Here is an 18454-nt window from a genome sequence, read left to right as displayed (position 1 = left end):
CTTACGCTTCCTACAAACCTACTCTCTCCTCCAGGAGGATCTACCCAGCCTGAGTTCCCAGCTGCTTCGCTGGTCTCTTTGGTTCTCCTTAACCATGCTATGCCAGGGGCCTGTCACACCCACAACTCCTCACTGGGATCCAAAGGCCCGAAAAGCCTTGACCACCCTCCAGCCCCATGCTCACTCAGGCCCTAAACTGACCATTTCTCCTTGGCACTCCCAGACTGTGTACTGCTGGACCTGCTGTTCCCTGTCAGTTACCCACGCTCCATAAATTCTTCCTCATCCTTCAGTGCCCACCTCAGAGCCAGGACATTTGCTGTCTGCCCTTCTCCCTCTTAGCCTTCACCACCCCTTATTACCACACAGTGTGAAGCCACCTGAGGAGGGCGCAGAGGCTCTTGGGGTTTGTCTGCCATGTGCAAACATGGTACTGGATGCGGGATGTAACTATTTCACAAAGTTAGTAAAATAAGAAATGTATAATATAGGAAGGTCAACACAGGTTATGGCCCCAAGTGGTCTTTAAGAAGGACAATATGAAAAGCTAGCTTCTAGCAAAGAATTCCCAGTGGCTGCCATGGGCTCCAGATCCAAGAAGGAGACAGAAGGGACTTCTTGGAAAAGAAAGGCTATGCCAGAGGCCGTGTCAGTCTCCTCTAGAGCTTGAGTCCTCTTAGGTGGGTCTGACCCCACCCTCCTCTGACCCATCATGCCTGTTCCAGCTAGACAGCTCTCCTGTGTCCACGGTGCTCCTTGGCAACGGTGGCTGGACTCAAGATGACCTCCACTTCAACTACAGCATCACACCTGCACAGGAAGAGCACTAAGCTCTACACAGAGCAGGCATGATGAGTACAGTTAGCAGAATGAGTGAACGAATGAATGAGTGAGTGAGTGAGTGAGTGAATGAGTGAGTGAATGAATGAGTGAGTGAATGAATGAGTGAATGAATGAGTGAATGAATGAGTGAATGAGTGAGTGAATGAGTGAGTGAGTGAATGAGTGAGTGAATGAGTGAATGAATGAATGAATGGTCATGGAGCTGTGCAGGCCTGGACCCTTTACCGCCATCTTGGCTGAGTAACCCTGCAGATGCCTCTTCTATAAGCAGGGACATCACAAGATGAGTGTGATTTGTAACTGGCAGCCATCTCAAAGGCTCATTCACCTGTTCTGATATTGGGGTTTCATCCTGAAACAGAAGTCTCCTACCTGCCCAATTAGCTGTCCATGGAAACAATCTCCCAACAGTGAAATACCTCCAGATAGCTTCTCTCCCCAGACCACCCCATACAGGGTCCACATGGCAGGAAGCACCTCAAGGAGGTCTGGGGACACAGTGACTGTCTGGCTGGTACTTAGGAAGGTGCTACAGGCAGGCTGGGATCTCACGGGGACACTAGCAGCACACGAGGCCAGGCAGACAGGGATACACACTGAGGAGGACAGTGCTGAGTGCCCAGACAGGCTGGGTGCCTTTAAACAAAGAGCTAGGCCCAGCATGAGCACCAATAAGAAGCCTTGCATTGGGACGGCAGCCTGTTCCTCACGGACACTGAGCTTCCTTGTCCCTGAAGATGTGTCACCAAGTGGCTGCATTGCTGCTCAGCGGAAGGCCTGCCCTCATGAACACTAACTGGAAATGAAGACTCTTGAACCTGGAAATGGCTGGAACCCCCAAGTCCTCCAGGTCACATCTTGTCAGATACAAAGTCCTTCCTCGGACCATGGGCCACGAAAGGCGTGTGAGGGCCAAAAGAGTAAGAACGTGAAGATGCTCTGCAAAGCACAAAGCAGTGTAAAAATGAGAGGCCCAGTTATTTGAAACAGACTTCCCAAAGAGCAGCCTCCGAGGGCCCAGGAGAAATGTGCCCTCCGCCACTATTGGAACCATGTGTTCCTGTGAGATAATGGACATGAGGACGCTCTGTATGTGAATCTCGGCACAAGTGGAGTCATTATCATTGCTGTTATCACAATGATGACGGCACCGATGGCCACTGCTGCATCCCTCTCCTGCCTGGGGGGGGGGGGCAAGATGCATAGGAAGGGAGGTGGGAGGCAGAGAGCTTCAGTGGTCCCACCAGATGCTCTAAGGATGCCCAGATCCACTGGGTGAGCTGGTCCTCCCACTCCCACCTGAAATTGGCCCGTCCCACCTCCAAGTAGTTAGAGCACTGTTCCAGACACTCCTTTGGTCCATTCCCCAATTCAGCAAGTCACCAATCATGACAGAGACCATGGTTTACTGAGCTGTACCACATGCTCATGTAATTCTTACTTCTTAAAGTTTCTACTACCCCCAAGTCCTCTCATGCAAACCCTGCAACATCTCCATTTTATAGATGAGGACATTAAGGCACAGAAAAGCTAAGTAGCCTTTCAGTCAGGGTCACAGTGACAGCTGGCAAACAGCACGGCCAGAGTTTAAACTTGAAGATTCTTTTTGTGGTGCAAACCTATACTTTGCTTCTCCTGCCTCCCAAATGGCCTTGTATCTCTCCTCCAGCCTCTGTGACCATCGGTACTAACCAAGGCAAGGCCATGGCAGAGCCAACTCAGTCTGAGTGACCCCTGGTTCCTCACTAGTCTCCTTGGTCTGTCTCGACCACTGAGTAAGGAACTCTTGGTCTTGGGTCTGCCTTGTCAGTTTCTAAGGCCTAGCCCACAGCTGAGCCCCCAAGCAGGCAGGGATCAGCAATTGCTGACAGGGACACAGTCTGAGCACAACCCCCCCCCCCCCTGAGAGGCCAAGGCACTGCGAGGATGCAGAGACGCAGCAAGCAGACATCTTGGTATGGGCCTGCCATCCTGCAGTAACTCAAGAATGGCCCCCATAGACTCATTGACTAGGTCAGCAGTTGGTAAAACTGTGAGAAGGTTTAAGATGGTGGACTTTTTGAAGGAAATGTGTCACCAAGGGGTAGGCTTTGTGGTCTCAAAACTCCACGCCACTACCAGTTGGCTCTCTCAGCCTCGTGGTTGTCTCCTGCCTGCTGCCATGTTCCCTGCCATGATGGTCGTGGTTTCTAATCTCTCGTACTGTGAATCCCCAAATAAAGTGCTTTCTTTTGTGTTGCTTTGGTCACGGTGTTTTGCCACAGCAACAGAAAAGTAACTAAGACACCCGCCAATCACTTGATTAACCAGCCAAGCACTGTCTGAGGGCAAGTCTGGAGGACAGGGCGGATGCTGCCGGATGAGGTCAGAGTGCACAACAGAAGACAAGGTTGCTGTCACCACTGCAAGGACTGTGGCTTACACCGAAAGAGTGTGTGTGACTAAGACTCAGCCCCAGAGAAGCCAAGATGGAGGCAGGAAAACTAAACAGGGGATTACAGGGAATTTACCCAAGTGAGCATGATGCTGGCCTGGCCAGGACAGTGACAGGAAAAAAAAGAAAAGAAAAGAAAAGAAAAAAATTAGTACCCTGTCCTTATTGTCAAAGTAGAGCCAACAAGATTTCAGATTTCAGGGTGAGTCAGATGTAAGGCATAGAACAAAGACAGAGAGACATTGCCATGGGGGAAAGAGCAGGACAGAGAGAGACGGGGCTGCTGGCTTGATTCGGAATGAGTTAGGCTTGAGATATTTGCTAGACTTGCAACTAAAAGTCAGAGAAGTCTGTAGTTCAGAGGTGAGGCCAAAGGAGGAGAAACAGACTGGGGAATTAAGCAAACCATATGTAAAGATGAACGTGTGACCAAGATCCCTGTAGACAGGGATGGCAGCCTTGCGGCCCGTGACCCCGTGGAAAAGAGGCTGAAGAGTGGAGGGAATAGGCGCTACCATGGAGGGGGAAACCGCATGTCCTGAACACAAACCAAGTTAGTGTGTCAAAGAGGGGCATGAGCACCTGGGCCTCTGCTAGGGAAGGGTCATGTAGGATGAGAGACCTTCATGGTGGCATGCTCAGGACAGGAGCCTGGTGGAACAGACTCAGGGAGAGGAGGGGATTGCCAGTTAATCCTTCCAGCATCCCCAAGAACGACTTCTCGGTTACTTACTTCATAGAAAACAGTCATGGTGTGCTTGGGGTTACACAGCCAGGGAGTGTGAACGCTAAGCTCTGACCCCCTAGAAAGTTGGCTCCATTCTACTCTGGGACTGCCCCTCCAGGAGCAGCCTCACGGAGCACCCGCTCGGCACACACCACTCTTGACAGCAGCTCTGCCCAGTGTCCACAGCTCACCTGCTCTTTCCCCAACCAGCACGAGAGAATGCTTCTTATACAGACTCAGTGTCTGAAGTCAGGTCTGAGGCCTCAGACACCAGACAGGATAACACTGAGTCCGCTGGACGGGGTGGCCACTTGCTCATACAGGGACAGGGCAGTCTGAACAAAAGTGGTCCAACTTTACACTGGACCTTTTGCAAGGCTGATAATCACGTCAGTGACTGTGGAGACACTGGGATGCTGCAATTCTAGTCTAGTTACAATCTACCTTGAGCTATCTTCAGCCCCTTTAAGAGACACTTCTTGCCCATCTCTGTGTCTGACCTAATGTCCCTGTGACTAACACATAAAACCTTTTGGAATGAATAAACAGACCACTAGCTTCCACCAACCACAAGGCTAAGGGGCCACGTCAGAAGCCTGTGGGAGGGCTTCCCCCACTTGGCCTTAACCAATGTATTTTAAAGGGGCCTTGGTCATGACTTTGTTCTGTTACCACTCAGTTAACACATTGGAACACAGAATTTAGGGAGACTTGGATCTGTGTTTTAGGGTCATGGTCACTCATGTTTGGCTCCAGGATAACCTATTCTCCTGTTTGAGATGAAAGCTGTGTTTCCGCATCAGTGACAGCCACCTGACTTACATCCCCAAGTCCCCTGCCTGACAGAGATCCTAGGTGCTGGGCATAGTTCATGTCCCCTCAGGGTCCAGCCTGTCTCCTCTGCAACCTCATCTTCCCACCTCTCTGGTCCTCCCTAAGGGTCCAGCCTGGAATATTTCCCCCAAATCTTCTGAAACTCAGCAAAAAGGGCCTAAACCTAGGGAGGCCCTAGGTCAAGGAAACGGCTCTGTATTACCTCATGACCTCAGCAGCACCTTCCAAACCCCCTATCTGTGGGTCTTCCAGCCATGCAGGGAGCTTCAGGGCCAGTGATTAGATGCTGTTCCCTCCCAATGCCCCAACCTGTAGCCTTTCCTTCTGTCCTTCTCACCAGGTGCTCATGAAAGCTGAGGTCCAACCTTCAGCCAAGATGGCCCTGGGCTTCTCCAGCTGTTGCATATCTAGGAGGTATAAGCTGTGGGGCTAATGTAGGTTGATGTCACTATGCAGGTGGGGGCTGGCACCAGTTAGGTCATGATTGGACAGTAAAAAAGTAAGGCAGGGACAAAGTTTTTGTAAGGCAGGAGAGAAGGAGAAGGAAAAAGAAATCAAGATGGAGACCAAGAAAGATGCCCTAGATCCGGGTGGTCTTGAATTGCCAAGGTAGCTGGGATGGATTTCTGTAGGCAAATTTATCTTTTCTAGGTGGGTGGTTTATATCCTTATCAATTGGTTGTGAGCTCATTGTGTGGATGTAGTGTGGATTGAGGATTTAACAGATACATCTCATTGTTGGGCTGCAGTTCGTTGAGTCTTGATTTTAACGGGTTGTTGGGAGTTTATGCCATAACTATTAGCGGGGGGCTGTTGGGAATGTAAACAGAGCAGCGGCAGAGGGTTACAAGAGGGTAGCCTCCATGGGGAACAGGGGGTAGATGCTAGAAATGTGAACAGAGTCCGCAGTAAGAGAGCCACGAGATGGGCGGCCTCTGTATGAAACCGGTGTGGCAGCGACCCGCCTGGGCCAAAGAGTACTTTGGGGGCAGTGTGGAGTCACTGAGATAAATCAGCACTGATCCCGGTGTCCCGTTGGAGCTGGAACTAGCGAGGGCAGGACCACAAGGGTACGCACGGAAAACCGTCCTGTTGCAACAGGCTAACACTTTTATCCTTGTCCATGTGCTGGCACAAGCCAGTTTTATGTCAACCTGATAGAACCTAGAGGCATTGGAAAGAGGGAACCTCAAACAAGAAAATGTTCCCATTAACTGGCCGATGGGACACTTTCTTACTGTGGTTTGTGAAGGTTATAGCCCATTTTCTCCCACATGGTGGTGTGGATACCCAGGACCACCTGACCTTTCTAATGTTCATACCATATGGATATGCCTCAGAAACACTGAGGCATATCCACAAGGGAGGTCTACTGCTGAAGGCCACACAACAGACTAGGAAGCCCCTGCACTGTGCCTGGATGTCCCCTTTAGCTAAATTGGTCTATCTCCCTCAGTCTGCTGGGGCTCTTCATCCAGACCTCCTCTATGTCTGCCAGAGTTCTTAACTTGTCTCTGTCCTGAAAGCATGGCCATGGGGAGGTGTGCCCAGGCATCCTGCACAGACAGGGCACCCTCAAGAAGGGGCGATATAAACAGAGCCTTGTGGCCCCTCTGCTACCTGAGCCCCCTCTATGATCCCATCTCACAGTACAGGACCAGGACCCCAGCAGGGGCTCAGTCACAGGCAGGTGGATGGGGGTATGGGGGAATCTTTTCTACCTCATAAGACTGGGTGATAGTCTGTCCCCTCTACCCGTATCTCCAGGATGGACCAGTTCCTTCTTAGTCCCTCATTTCACAGATACCTCTGTGCCAGGCAGTGTGTGAGGGCTAAGGCTGTCAGAAAGCAAGCTGGATACATCCCAGGCAGCAGCCAGCAACTAGGCCCGGCCTAGCCCCACGTGGGCCATATGTTATGTGAGCAGAGCAGTCTTCATATGCACGGATTCTGGAAGGAAGCTGTCTGTCCACCAAAGACTCAATGACCAGGCAGCTCATGGCCCAATGGGGCCAGCTGACAGTATTTGGTCTGATTTGTGGCAGACACTTGATGTTGTACAGGCTCCATGACAACATGTGGAGATTACTGGTCTGATTTGTTAACCGAGTGACTCAGCCCTAAGACAGAAGTGGCCAAGCAGCCACAGCACAGACAGGAATCCCATTTCTGGACCAGACCTTCAGATTCAGAGATAAACCAGTTCTGACCAAAGGGTTCAGTGCACACATGTGGTGCACATAAACGAATGTGGGCACGGATACAGACGAACATACACACAAAACAATAAATCTCTCTCTTTTTTAAAGGTTCAGCCAGCAGGAACCTGATGATCCCCAGTCTGAACTCACCTCTTCAATGAGGGGCCACAGCACCCAGTCAGACAATGGCTTGTGCTGCACAAGGTTTGCAGATGAGACAGTGACCTCTGGACTGTCCATCTCCCCCAGGAAAACTCCCCAAACCCAGATCTGATGTCCCCCTTTTAAGCCCTGTAACCTCTTTATGTAATCATCTCAGACATCCATGCTGTCCTAACAGGAGGGCTGTTGGTCACTCAAAGCCTGGGGAGCAGGAGGTGGGGGGGAGTCTCCCTCATCACTTCCTGACACCTAGATGTCAACACACAGTAGATAATAAAAGATTGTATGGTCCTGTATCTTAATTTTCTAAAAGGAAGAGACTTTTTGGCTCATCCTAGGACATCAGCTAAATTAAATCTAGTAGGAAAAAATGTCAAGGCCCATGGTGGTGTCCAAATTCTCCACCGTGGGGAGCAAGGGAGAATGAATGAATCCTGAGCTGTCGCCATGGCTGCAGCCACACCATCCACTCCGATGCCTCAGCAACGTGGGAGTGGCAAAGCTTTCTCCATGAGGTGAGGTTCAGAGGAATGGCAAAGGCTTCCTTGTGTGGGGAAGCGGGTGTTGATAGTGTATGTAAAACTGTCCACCATAGTTTTCTCCCCCGATGCTGAAGGCCTGAAGACTGCTCCCCTACGAAGGCTCCTCCTAATGAGGTGAGCATAACAACCATGCCTCCCTGTCTGTATGGATATAGTAACCCCACCTCCTTCAGCTGCATACAGCAACCCCACACCCCTATTCACCCCTATTCAATTGTACATATTAAATACGATAGGCAGGGTGCTGTAGCTTCTCCATCAGAAAGCCCAGTCCACCCAACCTCAGCCTTCCTGTTCATGTGCACATGTTTGTCTTTTCTGCATTCCCCCGATGCCCCAACCAGGTCCATCCCTGGATCTGTGCTCGACACCACGCTCTACGCTGGCCTCTGAGCCCTCCTAGCAAGCTCCTGCCTCTGTGGGACTCCCAGAAGACTAACCTGTCTTGGTCTAGTCACATTTGCATTCTCTTTTCCCTCTGTGTCGTTTCCAAGGTGCTGTGATCATCTTTGCTCTCTCCCAACACATCACCCAGCCAGCGAGATCTGCGAACGACTCAAGCTCTCTTTAAAGCACGCATGTGCACAAGCAGGGGAAACTGGTGTTGCCCTCTGTGGGGGAATTTGTGGGAGAATGCATCTCATTCTGAGTTAGTCACTGCTGGATTGATAGACAGCTGCTAGGTGAGAACTTGTTTAAAACTACAAAACCCCAGGAGAGTAGAGCTTTTCTTTACAGCTGTAGATCTTTCTAACAAGTAGAAGGCTAGAAAGGACAACATGGTGTCAACATGGTGATGAGCTCTCAAAATACTTTTACCAGCAGAAGAAAAATGTCCAGGCGCAAAACCCATTCTGCACAGTCCAGCTGGGCTGGCTGGGTCATATGAAACCATATCTGGAAAGGGACCTGAGTACCTCACAGAAGGAGGATAGACCCAGTGACGCCTCTGAAAAAGAGGTCCTTCGCACCAGCAAGAAGAATGAATGCTCAGCCTCCTCCCTGACTAGCTGTCAGAACACCAGACGGTGCTGTGCAAGTCGCCAAGGGAAGGAAGCAATGAATAGTCCTACCTGGCTGTGATGCCTATGAACCACAAGAACCATCAGCACCCCTGAAGTTGCAGTAGTGGCACTAGGTGGTAGCCAGCAGCCGTCTAAGTGGACTTACGGCCTGCACATCAGGAGGAAAGTCATGCCTGCTACTGGAATCCTAACCAACTATCCGGGGCTAGTGAAGACATGGAATCTAAAAGAGAACCCATTGCTGCCTCTTTACTAGAACAATCTATTTCCAAACAACAGTCTAGATATTTACACCCACAGATAACTGTAGCTCTCACCCCTTGTCAAAGAAGCGTCTCTCTGCAGCAGAGAGAAAATGAGAGGGAATCACGACTGGGCAAAAGACAGAGATCAACTGATCGTGGATGCCCCCCAGCAGATACATCTGCAGCCCAACTCTGGCACCTGAGGCTCAGAGAACATAGAAGAAGAAAGGGTGGAGAGGCTGTAAGGGCCAGAGGATGGGGAAGCCTGTTGTGAGTTTCTGTCTCCTTCAAATGAGCGCGAAGCAACACCCATTACACCTCGCCACTGTAGCAGCCTAAACAAGGCCGGAGCAATGACAGTCCAATCGACATGGTAACATGGAAGGGGGAATCCCATGGGGCCCCACCCTCAGACAAAGGACTGCAGGCAAATCATGACTGCCAAAGGACGGGGAATTCATTCGTCTTTCCCAGGGATGAGGCCCATGATTGGTTATCAAATGCCAAGTGGTCAGCCCTGAAATCACACACACCCACAAGTAACACTAAACCAGACTCAGCAGGTTTCTATACGTGTGTGTGTGTGTGTGTGTGTGTGTGTGTGTGTGTGTGTGTGTGTGTGTGATGATAATGAAAAAGAGGCCATGAATTTGAGGAAAGTAGAGAGGAACATGGGAGGGGTTGGAGGCAGGGGCAGGAAGGCCACCCTAATGCACCTACCAGGCATCCTCACTGTTCCAGCTGCTAAATGGGACAGAAGAAGTGCAAGGCACCACCTTCACTTCCCCAGGAAAGGTCTTGGGAAACAGCTGGAGCAGTTAGAACAGCTGTCCTCCATCACCTGGGGTCAAGATGCTCCACCTGTCCACACCCCACCTGCCCAAGCCCCATCATCCTCCTCACACAGGATGGGACCATAACACCCATCTGACCCCACTCAGCTAGATGGAGTTCTACCTCCCTGCCTCTCACATTCCCGTACCCCTCTCAAGGCCCAGCAAGAAAGTCACCTTTCCAGGAAGCTTTCCCTGGTTCCTTTCTATTCCTCTTGCAGAAAAGTCACCCTGCTCCTCCCAAACCCAGAACGCCCCCTTCTCCTTGGACTATTTACTTAGCTGTGGGCCTGGTAGCCACACCATTTGCTCAGCTGCACATCTGTGATCTGGATAGGCAGCAAGGCCTCTCTGACGAGTCAAATCCCACCCTCCTGGTCCAGTAGGTGTGTTAGGGTCACCTGAAAGTCTTTAACTTGCAGACCCTCAAGGCAGCCCTGCAGCTTGGACCCAGTATGGGTCGCTGTGCCCAGGGCAGCATGGGGGTGTGGATCTGCAGCAGCTCTGGTCTCCTCTCTCCACCCCACTCACAGCTAAGGCACATGGCCCAGCATGCCACTCCAGCACCAGAGTCTTATCACCCGAGCTGGCAAGTGCTGTGTGTTCCCTGCCACTGCCTGCTATAAAGGCCGAGTGGCGCCATCGACGTGGAAGCCTCGTTCTGTCTGGATCCCGAGAGTTCTGCCTCCCTAATCACACACTCCACTTGGGACCACGTCACCCTACGGCTCTAACCCTGCCCACGGCCACTGCACATCGCTTAGACAGCCTTTCAATGGAGCTGGGGTGCTATGCCTCTGAAACAACCTGAGTGGCATCAGGGCCACCTCCAAGAAAATGGCCCATATCAGGAAAATCGGCCCATTCTTCTCACTATGTTTCAGGGAGAGAGTGAGCCAAGCAGCCCAAGAGAGAGGTGGGGACCTGGCTTCAATCCCTGACTCTGCCTCTCAGGCATACCTCCAGGGAGCCTTCCAAGGCCCCTCCCTATGGACACCCCCACTTACTAGAAGCCTACACTGTCCCCCCACACTGGGTTTCCTCTCAGTTGGCTCAGGGGTCGGGACAGAGTGGCAAACATCAGAGTTTACTGCACTGGCAGACCTAATTTTTAGAAGGATGAAATTCAACGACACAGGCCTAATTTTTTCAAGAGAAAGAAAGGAACCCCTTTCCACCCTACATACCCCTCTGACAAGCAGGACAGTGACAATCTGAAGAATACACAGAAGCCTTTGTGGTCAGCCACTCAGCAGGGATGGAGTGAAGAGAAACTACAAAGTACCTGGGTCAAGGTGAATTGGGTCGGCACTTCCTGAAGTGTGGGTCACAGCCAACACCTCCACACCCCTGGAAACTGCCCGGGAAAAAAAACAATTCTGAGGGCCTGCCTAGCTCTATGTAGAGGCTCAGTGCAGGAGGACCCAGCAAGTGGGTGAGCAAAGCCTGCAGCCTTGGGAGGTGAGATGCCTTGGCAACCACCATAAGCCTGAGTCACTTCAGTTCCTGGTGCCTTAGGTTCGGCCTCTGGGGACAGAAACCAGGTAACTATGCTCCCAAGGCATGCAGATTTGGTCACTGTCCGACCCAGAGCCCCATGGCCCTGTGAAACACTGAGAAGGATACCATGGCATACCCAGACCAGGTCCAGGACAGAGGCCCATGACCTCCAAGACAACAGTTCTCAATCTAATCCCTTCGTGGGGGTTGAATATCAGATATCCTGCATATATAAACTATTTACATAACAATTCATAACAGCAAACTTACAGTTATGAAGCAGCAATGAAACAACTTTATGGTTGGGAGTCAGCACAGCATGAGGGACTGTATTAAAAGGTTGCGTCATTAGGAAGGTTGAGAGCCACTCTTCCCAGAAATGTGCAAGGAAATGCTCAAGTGGCTGGTGGAGGCAGATAAGCAAAACCCTAGGGCTTCAGCACAGCACTCTGAGGTTGAGTTAATGCTGTCTCCATTAAAGGATGCCAGCTCATAACCAGAAGGGACCTGACAGCTCTATTTTACAGAAGGAAGACTGAGGCTTGACGTCATCACACCAGAATGAGGGCATCCCAGCAGAATGTGGCAAGCCAAGCTTCCAGGAGCCAGGTTCGGGGAAGGAGTTGAGACAGAAAGACTTTGAGACCCCTCCTCACCGTGGCCACGGTAATAGGGTCAGTATGTAGTAGTACTAACTTGGTACTACAGACCCAGTACTGATGACCTAGTACTGCTAACTCAGTACTACTCCATAGCGTCAGGCCAGGAGCTCACACAGCCTGAAGGTCAGACTGAGGCACAAAGTCTGTCACCTAGTAACAGCTGGTTTTCGGACACCCCCACTTCTGCTGGACGAGGGTCAGAGGTGGGGTCTATATAACTTCAGTAACCTGGAATTCCCCAAACAGCCTCTTCCCTGAACCTGACTCTTTAAATCACTCATTCCTGCATTCACACAACCACTGCTCTCTGGGCGCCTTCTATATGTTACCCCATGCTGGTGGCCCTAACCTAGCTAGGATTCGTACCTCAGGATCTTAGTTCTATTTTTTTAAGTTCATTTGTTTTTATTTGCATGCATGCACGTGCGCGCATGTGTGTGGGTGTGGGGGGGTTATGTGCTCTACACGCATGCTAGTGCCTGCAGATGGCAGGAGGCCTTGGAAGTCCCTAGACCAGGAATTACAGCTGTTGTTTGCCTGATGTGGGTGCTGGGAACAAAACCTGGGTCCTCTGGAGGAACACGATGAGCGCACCCTTAATCACTAAGCCACCCTTCCCATGCCTAAGAGGAGGCTCAGAGTTTAGTGACCTGCCTGTGGCACACAGAGACACAGGATGAGCAGACACAGGCGCCTGTATCCCACCCATCCCTTCCCTGCCTCCCTGTATCAGAAGCTTGGGTTTGTACCTGGTTCAGGTTGCCTCACAGCTAACAGGGACATCCTAACTTGCCTTTGGTCTATGGGGAAGCCTAAGAGGATAATGAAAAAAGAAGCCATGCCGGCATGCAGTATCACTCAGATCAGCTTGTGTGGCTGACCTCACGCACAGACCTCCAGAGCATTGTTCCTCGATCCCCTCACTCCAGGCAACAGGCCAGCTTCGCATCTCCAGAGAGCTTACTACACAGGCAGAGAACAGAAAGGCTCCATCCAGTCCTCTGGCTACTTCTGTTGGGCTGGCACTGTCTACCACCTTTACCCCCCAAACCTGCCCCTAAAAGCTCTCAAAGGGGTCTGTATCTCCACTCCCCCCTCTCCCTACCCCCACCGGCACCTCCATGCAGCCTGTAGAATCACCCAGAGCCAACAGCCAACAGGAGCCTGTCCAAGCAGCTCTGGGCAATAGCAGACAGAGGAAAAGAAAAGGCAGTGAGACTCTAAATTAAATAGAAACTTCTCTCTTTTATTTTCAGTAAGAAATCATAGACTTGGTTCAGGTACAAAAAATTAATCCTTGGGTTCAGTTTGGGATTCAGCAAATTAGCACCATTTGCTCTGGTTTGGGGTCTGAGGTTTACATCAAGCCTACAGGAAGAAGCAATCTGGGACACACCACACCACAAGCCCGACATGCAAGCTTTGCGGTTCTACTTGAGGGACAGGGATAGGAAAAGACCCTTGGGTGGGGCCAGACTCCTGGTTACCCTCTGGCAAGTAGGTAGCTGCCCAGGCCTGGGAGGACAGTCTCTGGGCTAGCTGGGTCTCCTCTGTGTAGGCTGAGCACTGCTGGCCACAGCTCCCTTCCCTTCGAAGCTCCCCACCTCTCTGAGCCTACCCTTCCTCTTTCAACCCCCTTCCCCACACCCCAGAACTGCACCCCAGCTGGGAACCTCATACCAAGACACTCAACAGCGTCCCTAGAAAGCCTGCACCAGCCCCACTGTGACCCACTCACCCTGCACTTCTCAGGACACTCACTGAGAAAGGCCTCCGTGAGCACCGTCCTGGTCATAGACCAGTCCCTTAGGGATAATCGGGCTGATCAAGCGGGAATCTGGTCCCTTTCAGTCACAGAACTGCCCTTCTAGTCACAGAACTGCCTTACAGTCAACCAGGCTTGGGGCAACCCCCAAGAAGCAAATCCCGTCTCCCCCAACCCCCCCCCCTTCTTAGCTCACAGCACACCCTCTAGCACCCTCTAGGGCCCAGGCAAGGCATCTTCCTCGCTCTACCTTCTCCACCCAGAGCTTTAAGAACCCCTCCAAGTGGCAGGCACTTGCTCTGGAGAACTTGCTTCAGGAGAGGGGTGGGCTCTGTACCAAGGAGCCTTCATACTCACTCCACTCTTGGCCTCTGTGAGCACTGTCTGCAAAGCAAGAATGGTGATCCCTGCTCTGCAGAGTCCTAAAGGTTAAGTGACATGACCCATAGCAAGGACCTAACCCAGCAGCAGGCAAACACAGGAAGTACCATGAATCCCGAGTGCCCTTTCCTCCTGTTGTTAAGGCACCTTTCCCTTTCTGCTGCACCAGACAGGAGCCCGGACAGAAACAAGCTCTACACAAGGGGCTGACAGTCTGACTAAGACTGTGGTTTGTCTATGAGGTATGGTGGGATGGTTAACAATGGACACCGCCACTTGTCAAAACAAGCAGAACGGGAGAAACCAAACAGGCTTCCTCTAGGGAGTCCAGGCATGAGCCTCCAAAAGAGAACACGAGGACACAGCACAGCCTGCAGCTCGCTAGGGATGCATCAGCTGCTACGGCAGAGTAGAGACTGCTAGTGAACCGCTGTGGACAAACACCCCCACATAGGACACTGCAGCCGCAACCTCACCTCAGAATGTTCCCAAAAGTTCTGCTTCCTGGCCCGTCTACCAGTGCAGGGTGGACAGCCAGAGGGAAACAGCCCAGTTTAAAGGCAATAAAAATGTGTTTTTTCTTGCTAAACAAATTAGTTTACATCTGGTGATGTGCAAATAAATAGAAAGACCCAGACCAGACGTCTCCCAAGGCCTGGGTCTCACTCTGTTTGGATCCAGGCCTAGGCACCCGCCAGGAGCACCCTCGTCTCTCGATTGCTCTCACGCCATCCCTGCACCCACTCCCACCCCCCACAACCCTCCGTGCTAAGAACTGCCCGTCTCGAGGTTCTCAGTCTTCCTCCTCCTCAAGGGAGGAGCTGGCCTCTGGTGCTTGCCTCCCGTGTCCCTTCCAAGCTAGCCTTAGGCTCCTCATGCATGAAATGGGAACAATGGTCTCCTCTTGCCAGAGTTGTGGGGGAAATAAACATCTCTGAAGGGCCTGGCACTCGGAAAGCATCCCCATAGTGTGGGATTCCTCCACTGTTCCCTGGCCCTAGCTCCTTGGGAAATACACGGAGTGGACAGACTAAGGTCAGGAGCCCAGTTCTGCCAGTGCACAGAGGCAGAGAAACACAGGCATTCCCACAGCACAGCACAGGACTCCTAGAGGGTCCTGTCAGTGGACAGTTGGCCAGGGCTCTTCAGACAGAAGCAGCAACTCTCAGTTCTCAGAATCTAGGAAGTACTACCTGGAAATAGGCCATTGCTGTCCATCCCACCACATAGGGAAGCCAAGGCCCAGAAAGCTTCAAAAGCTTGCCTGCTTTGGGTAGGAAGCCAGGCCTCAGCCCTTTGGGTATTTTCTAGTCCATGTTTGTGAGGAGAATCTATCGCTTATAATGAGGGTAGGACTACCAGCTTAGACTTTAGGAGTTAGAGTTCTCCTGAGACTTAGAAATTCCGGGTTCCAGGGCCATGGAGCTCTGGGGAGATCTCAATGAGTGGGTATAGGTCAGTCAGAAGCAGAACAAGAGGGAAGGAGGCCCCTTGGTCTAGGGCAACTATAGAGGGAGAACAGAGAGAAAACTGTGGACGGGTTGGTCTGCAGAAACCCTTCCCAGTTAAAGACTCCATCTGGCCTCTTTGGAACCAACTTTCTGATTATTTCTGATTGTTTCTGTCAGTGGGGTGGGTCTGTGGCCCTACTCCTGGGAACAAATCTAAAGCAAGCCCTGTTGTTCCTTTCCCAACCTTCTGGGGCCAGGAAACTCAACTGTCCTACTTAGTTTTTAACTGTCAAATCAACAAGGCCAGACTTACCTGAGAAGGGGGCCCCAGCTGAATTATCCAAATCGCACAGGCCTATGTGCAAGCCTGGGTGGGGGGCGGCTCTGTCTTGACTGTTAATTGATGCAGAGAGGCCCAGCTCAGTGTGGCTGGCACTATCCCATGGCCATAGGGTAAGAAAGCCAACTATGAGGCCACAAGCAAGCCAGCACTGCAGTGTTACTCCATTGAGTTCCACGTCAAGTCAGTTCATGAGCTCCTGCCCTGACTTCTCTCAGTGACGGAGTATGACCTAGAAGTTTAAGCCAAATAAATCCTTTTCTCTCCTAAGGCTTTTCTGCTCACAGAGTTTTCTCACAGCAACACAGGGAAAGTACAGTGGAAAGTGGTGCAGTCAAGTAGGCTGTATCATGACTTTCTGGCTTTTACGCCTTAGAGGTAAAATTTTTATGAAATATTAGAACTTTGGGTTGGGAAAGCCATTGAGCGCTGTAGGCAAAGCTTAGTGGGCCACTTTTTTTTTTAAAGATGTTTATTTATTTTATATATGTGAGTATACTGACACTGTCTTCAGATACCAGAAGATCCCATGAGTGGTTACGAGCCTCCATGTGGTTTCTGGGAATTGAACTCGTGACCTCTGGAGGAGCTGTCAGTGTTCTTAACCACTGGGCCATCTTTCCCTAGTGAAGAGAACTCTTATGGAAGCTTGGAAGAATGTTGAGAGAAGCAGCAAGGACTCCTGTCAGAACTGGGGCAGGCACCACATGTGTGATACTTTAGACTAAGAATCTGTGTGTGCTGATCAGCTAGGGATAAATAATTAGGTGTGGCTAGTAAGAGATTAGCATCTGTGATGTAAAGTCTGTGCTTCACTGGAGCAGGGAAGTGGTCAGCACACAGAGACTGTCATGGCAGGTGGGGAGGAGCCTACATCTCAAGCTGGCAGTGTGTAAGAGTCACTCCAATGGCATTTTGAAGACATAAAAACCACAGGGTTGACAGGGTCAGGGAGAGAAGAGGAGGCTTGGCACTCTGTAGTAGGATCAGAATCCCTGAAGAAACGCCAGGAAAGGCCATTGGTAAAGATACAGCCTCCATTGTAGCAGCGAACTCAGGATATTGGAGACGCTGAGACTGTGGGACATTTGCCAAAAATGGGGCCACGCACGGAGCTTATGCCCCAGACAAGCTGTGTGTTTTGAACACGAGAGCTGAGAAAGTGTGACTGTCCAAGCCTTTTGGAGCCCAGAAGATCATGAGTCCCAGATGCTAAGCCAAGGTAAGAATGTAGATCTACACCTGGAGTCTGTTTTTCTTTAATCTGATTGATCTTACGCCCAATTCTTCCCTTTTAGAATGAGTGAGTATATAACTTATTTCTTATTTCATAGGAGCCCACAGTTAGGAGACTTTGGGGGTTTTGTTTCTTGAGCTTGGATCTCACCATGTAGCTGTAGCTGGCCTGGAATTCACTATGGAGGCTGGCCTCTTACTCTGAGAGATTTGCTGGCCTCTGCCTCCTGAGTGCTGGCAAGAAAGGTGAGCAGCACCACGCCCTTCGAAACTTCGGACTTTAAAAATGTTGAAATTCTTGAGAGCTTTCCTTTGGAGGTTCTCCCAGGGACCGCAGACGCTTGCATACTCTTGACAGTCTTCTACTCAGGGACGGCTGTCCTTCTACAGAGGGGGCAGCTTCAGGAAGGACACATAGGAAGAGGCCCGCTAGGCCAGCCAAGTCAATCCTGGTGATCAACGGGGTGACCAATGTCACAAGCCAGATCACCCTCAGACCCGAAAAAGTCGAAAGTCCTAAAGACTGCGGGACTTTTAAAGATTTTTGCATTACGTTAAGCTAAGGTGGGGATAAGGCGTTGAAAGGCGGCAGTTTAAAGTGACGTGTTTGTGGGTAGAGTTAAAGGGATGTAGCATCTACGCTGGCTTTAGCTAGCAACGTGACACGACTCAGAGTTACCTGGGAACAGAGTCTCAGTGTGGGAGCTGTCCAGATCACAGACCCGGGAGCACGTCTGTGAGGGATTGTCTTGACTGTGTATTGGTGAAGGAGGGCACAGCTCACTGGGTGCAGCACCAGTCCCTGGGCAGATGACCTCTGGCTGTGCAGAAAGCTACCTAAGCGTGAGCCCGCACACAGTGTTAGTCCATGGCTTCTGCCTCAAGCTCCTGCTTGAGTCCCTGCCCTGGCTTCCCTCAGCAATGGCCTGTGACATGGAAGTGTATGCCAAACACCCTTTCCTCTCCCAGGTTGCTTCCGGTCACAGCATTTTATCACCGCAACAGAAGGAAAACTAGACCACTCTGCCTCGCAGTCTGGCTTTCCCTCAGGGCACGAGTTTTCCTGCCACTGCAGTCATCACTGTTGAGACGCAGACGCAGACACAGCAGGAGTTTGGATGTAGGAGGAGTGATCGCCCCCCCCTCCCCTCCCCTCCCCCAAAGGGCCAGCAGGACGCCGGTGTGAGGCCCAGGGTTCGCTAGAATGGACAGGACGCAGGAGTCACAGGTGCCCCCCAGCAGCTGGATGACTCTGGAAGCAGGGCCCACAATT

General features: G+C 51.3%; 1 protein-coding gene across 2 annotated transcripts in view; it reads right to left on the bottom strand.

The window, feature by feature from the left end:
- Glis1 (GLIS family zinc finger 1) overlaps window positions 1-18454 on the bottom strand; it is a 189996-nt gene that overhangs the window by 123468 nt on the left and 48074 nt on the right. The window lies entirely within an intron of this gene.

The sequence above is a fragment of the Rattus norvegicus genome, chromosome 5 (genome assembly GCF_036323735.1).
Source record: "Rattus norvegicus strain BN/NHsdMcwi chromosome 5, GRCr8, whole genome shotgun sequence".
Taxonomy (NCBI): domain Eukaryota; kingdom Metazoa; phylum Chordata; class Mammalia; order Rodentia; family Muridae; genus Rattus; species Rattus norvegicus.
The sequence above is the reverse complement of the archived record's forward strand: the minus strand, read 5'-3'. Positions and strand labels throughout refer to the sequence as shown.